The sequence below is a fragment of the Cebus imitator genome, unplaced genomic scaffold (genome assembly GCF_001604975.1).
Source record: "Cebus imitator isolate Cc_AM_T3 unplaced genomic scaffold, Cebus_imitator-1.0 Scaffold18, whole genome shotgun sequence".
In the NCBI taxonomy this organism is placed as follows: domain Eukaryota; kingdom Metazoa; phylum Chordata; class Mammalia; order Primates; family Cebidae; genus Cebus; species Cebus imitator.
Genome location: NW_016107333.1, coordinates 6112946 through 6117783, shown reverse-complemented (window position 1 = coordinate 6117783; position 4838 = coordinate 6112946). Strand labels below are relative to the sequence as shown.

Genomic DNA, 4838 nt, shown 5'->3' with positions numbered 1-4838 from the left:
TCCGCCCGCGTTGGCCTCCCAAAGTGTTGGGATTACAGGCGTGAGCCACCGCGCCTGGCTGGTTCCATTATCTTATTCATCCTAAAACTTCCAATTGCCTTATAGATTATATTAAACTACATATGGAATTATTTATTATAAACAAGGTTAATACATACTAAGAAGCCAAAAGAACTACTTAATAGGATAGCCAAAATCTGAGTTACCTATTTTCATTACCCCCAAAAGTAGAACATGGTTATAGTGCTATTCACTGTGACTATTTTAATTAAAACTCAGGTCCAATGCTTAATAACCACGCCCTCTATTAAAAAAAATTTTTTTAAGTATTTATTTTCCCCTAAAAGGGGGCTGACAATAAAAAGGAAGTATTTTTTGTTTTTGTTTAGAACTAGGGTGTGAATTACTCAGTGGTTGTTATAGTCTTGGACCTAGGCAATTCCTGTAGGATCTCTGGATATTAACTCATCTCCTTAGATCATGCCTATTTTGGTATGATCAAAAAAGAAATGTTCCCCTCAAATTTCAATATTTCAGTTCTAAAGGCTTCAAAGAGCAAATCCAAGGGCAGTCCTTTGTAAAGTAACACAAACCAAAGTATTGGGACTGGGAAACAAATTACTTTGAAATTAAGGTGGTCAACAACATAGGGTGTTTTCCAATCCATCTGAAAAGTCAACATTTATTTATTTATTTATTTATTTATTTTAGAGATGGAGTTTCGTTCTTGTTGCCCAGGCTAGAGTACAATGGTACAATCTTCACTCACTACAACCTCCACCTGGGTTCAACTTTATTTATTTATTTTGAGATAGAGTTTTGTTCTTGTTGTCCAGGCTGGAGTGCAATGGCGTAATCTTTGCTTACTGCAACCTCCACCCGGGTTCAAGTGATTTTCCTGCCTCAGACTCCTAAGTAGCTGGGATTACAGGCAGGTGCCATCATACCCAGCTAATTTTTTTTTTTTTTGTATTAGGAGAGACGGGGTTTCACCATGTTGGTCAGGCTAGTCTCCAACTCCTGACCTCAGGTGATCCACCCGCCTCGCCCTCCCAAAGTGCTGGGATTACAGGCGTGAGCCACTGCGCCCAGCCTAAAAAGTCAACTTTTAAATATAAGCCTATAAAATCAGCTCTATGACCCTCAGAAAGGTTTTAAATTAATGAAGAGAGTTTTATCACTTCTCAAATAAGAACATTAGAAGGGAGAAGATTTCCTGCTGTTAGCTCTGAGAACTCTTAACTCCATGAAAGCAGTTCTTCAATGTCAAATATTATATAAACGTCAAATATTAAATAAATACAAATTCAATGCAACAAAATCTGTAATTATCTCTCAATATTACGACTGCCGTATACAAACAAGAAACAAACTGTTTGGCTTTGACAGTTTTCTCACAAACACACAAAAATAAAAGCCACCTTCAAATTTAATCCAGAAAAATGGACTAGCAAACAGAAAATGCTTTTCGTGAGGCCATCATAAAGCACTAGAAATTTGGGGAGGGTGCAGAAGCTTTTCATTTGCAAACTTCAAGAGTCAACAAGAAAAATTAACACTAAAAAACATCACACCAACAATTTTCTCATTTACTATTTAGCAGCCTATAAGGAGGTTCATCAAGTAGTTTCCAAGTCATTAAATTCACATTCCTTGCTGAATCTAGACTATGTGGCTATATGCAAAATTACAATAGCAAAAAATGCTTAATCGCTCTATATAGGGGAAACATTATAGGCAATCCAAGTACTCAAAACAAATTGAGAGAGAGAGATATTAGTTTGCATTGGGACAATAAAACAGGAACTTGATATAGTCCCTAGAACACAAAACTTCACCACAGGACTAAAATGACATATACAGTTAAGTCTTCGAACCATTTTCTGTTAAGAGTAGAGATTTACTGCAAGTTTGTACAAGGTACACATGAGAATATTCTATTGACAATCTGCCTCAGATTATCAGCTGGAAAAGGGCTGAATATTAAACCAAAGTAAAATACAAGATTTATTCAGAGCCATCAGATGAGGAAAACTGTTTCTAGCTTCCAAAAAATATGAAATAACATCTGCTATTCTGTTACTAAGTAACTGTTTGACAGCTAATTCATCTCAACATAACTTGGGCCTATCTTATTTACTTAAACAAGAGAGTTAGATTCCACTCACTAAGGTTCCATTTAAGATCTAAAATTTGTACTCTAAAACATGTGACCCAATAACTATACTTTAGGAAATATAAATAAACTTAACAATAAGGAGCACCTGTATTTGTAATTAGTCTAAAATGCTACTAAGGAATAAAACAGCTAACTTACAACCTATCAGGAAAACAGCAAGAGAAATACATCTATATAAACAAACTTGACCCCCAAAGGAAGGAACAACTGCTCAAAGTACCCAATCTATCCCACCCCCATCCCTCAGATAAACTTGTAAAGAAAAAATCACACTGGTCAGGCACAGTGGCTCATGACTGTATATCCAGAACACCGGGAGGCTGAGGTGGGTGGATCACGAGGTCAGGAGTTCCAGACCAGCCTGGCCAAGATGATGAAACCTCATCTCTACTAAAAATACCAAAAAAATTAGCCAGGTGTGGTAGCAGGTGCCTATAATCCCACCAGCTACTCAGGAGGCTAAGACAGACGACTGCTTGAACCCAGGATATGGAGGCTGCAGTGAGCCGAGATTGTGCCACTGCACTCCAGCCTGGACAACAGAGTGAGAGACTCTGTCGCGGAAAAAAAAAAAAAAAAAAAAACCACACACACACACACACACACACACACACACACTATAGTGGCTACACATATTATTTTATTTCTTAATAAGCTATCTCATTTTATTTTGTATAAAAACAAACTCTCTATTCAAAATCTCTTACCTGATAAAACAAGAGATGTATTTTCTTAACAAGAAGTAGAGGCCAAGTCAATCCTGTGGGCAACCAATTAAAACCAACTTTTAGACTGCAATAGAGAATAAACGGAGGCAAAAATCAATGCAGGAAACACAAAACAACACGCACAGGCCACACTGTACATTACGAAGGCGAGTCTGAAACCACCAGAGGACTTCATTAGAATGCATATCAAAAAAAAAAAAAAAAAGGAAAGACACCATAACAAAATCCCACATGTGCTTTTTAGTTGGTATTGCTTTCAAATTTTAGTATCTCAAAATATTTATATATTTACATATAGCAAGTGTCATAACTTAGCCCAATAATGAATCAACTGAAAATTAAAACAATCATAGAGCTCAGCTTCATAGCTACTAATTGCTTTGATCACTTTATAATTAAACCAGTCCAGAAAACTCTGTTAACACAAGTCTATTTCCCCAGGTTCTCACCAAATTGTGATGAAAAAACACAAGTTCGCACAGTAACAATTCTTGGACAACTTAAGACAGCAATTCAACGGTACTCAGGGTACTTATGGAAATTACTACAATTATTCTTTCAATGTATTTTTTTTTTGCACCAAAATAGCATTCAACATCACAAAACAAATGAAGTATGAGTTCTTGCTCTTTCCACTGGAGCTCAATATATTAACAAAATATGAAGGGAAATTTCCTCTGACACAACAGTTCCAAAAAACTTGTAATAATTAAAAAAAACAAAACAAAAAAAAAAAACCCTAAAAATGCCTGACTTATCCCAAAGTAAAAACAGGTCACTTCCCTTCCACTGTCTTGGAACTACTGAAGTTATAAACAAGTCACAAGCATATATGACCAAATGCCTAGATAACTATATTCAAAGATCATATTTTAAGTTTTTTTAAAGGTCACATTTTAATTCGGAGAGAGAAGAAATTTTCCATTGTTCAGTATTAAGATTACCAACGACTATTTATCCGAATGATGCTCATCTTAAATTAATAACTTCCAAGACCAAAATAAAACTAGTGACTTTATTATTCATCACCAAATAGTAAAACATATTTCTTCTAGTCAACTACTCAAGTTGCTCAGGAACAGTGAGATTGTTTTGCCACAAAAAACTATGGAAATATGTAGTCAATATACTCAAAAGCCTAGAGCATTCTACTAATCTTTTATATGTTGTAGAAATCTAGCCTAATTAAGTCTTTTTTTTTTTTTTTTTTTGGAGACAGGGTCTTGCTCTGTCGCTCAGGCTAGAGTGCAATGGCGTGATCTTGGCTCACTGCAGCCTCTGTCTCCTGGGTTCATGCGATTCTCACACCTCAGCCTCTAGCGTAGCTGGGACTTCAGGCGTGCACCACCACCCCTGGCTAAGTTTTGTTATTTTTAGTACAGACGGGGTTTCACTATGTTATCCAGGCTGGTCTCAAACTCCTGACCTCAAGTGATCCACCCACCTGGGTCTCCTAAAGTGCTGGGATTACAAGTTGAGCCACCGCACCTGGCCTAACCTAATTAAGTCTAAGGGGTTTAAAAATTATTCATTTAAAAGCCCTATCTAGTACTTTATCTAACAGGCCACAAGAAATGTGAAACAGAAAAAAAAAAAACCTGCTTCAAGTAAAGCAATGAGCAAGAGCATTAACTACTGCAATATTTATATACAGGTTTGACTCCAGAAGCCACATAACAGGGTAACTTTCTAGTTTCTAGAACTTGTAACAAACATTTGATCCCTACTGGATATTCCAATTCAGCTATGGGGCCAGGGCATACGCCTGAATATAACATAAACAGGTTCCTCAGCCTCTTCCCTTCCAAACTCAAAAGACACGGTATTTCATCTTGAGAAGGACATATGTGGGGTCAGCCACTTCAGCTCAAAGGGAACTCACCAGGTCTACTCTCAAAAATTTCTTTCTTTCTTTTTTTTTTTTTTTTTTT

General features: G+C 36.6%; 1 protein-coding gene across 5 annotated transcripts in view; it reads right to left on the bottom strand.

Annotated features, from left to right (window-relative positions):
• Window positions 1-4838, bottom strand: part of CPNE1 (copine 1) — a 38955-nt gene that overhangs the window by 29863 nt on the left and 4254 nt on the right. For 2 of the 5 annotated variants that reach the window (XM_017513138.2, XM_017513161.2), the window contains exon 2: window positions 2887-2971. The exons of 2 other annotated variants lie outside the window; for them this stretch is intronic. The gene's annotated coding sequence lies outside the window, so the exon portion shown is untranslated. The remainder of the gene's footprint in view (window positions 1-2886; window positions 2972-4838) is intronic. One more of the 5 variants, XM_017513193.2, reaches the window with a different exon arrangement.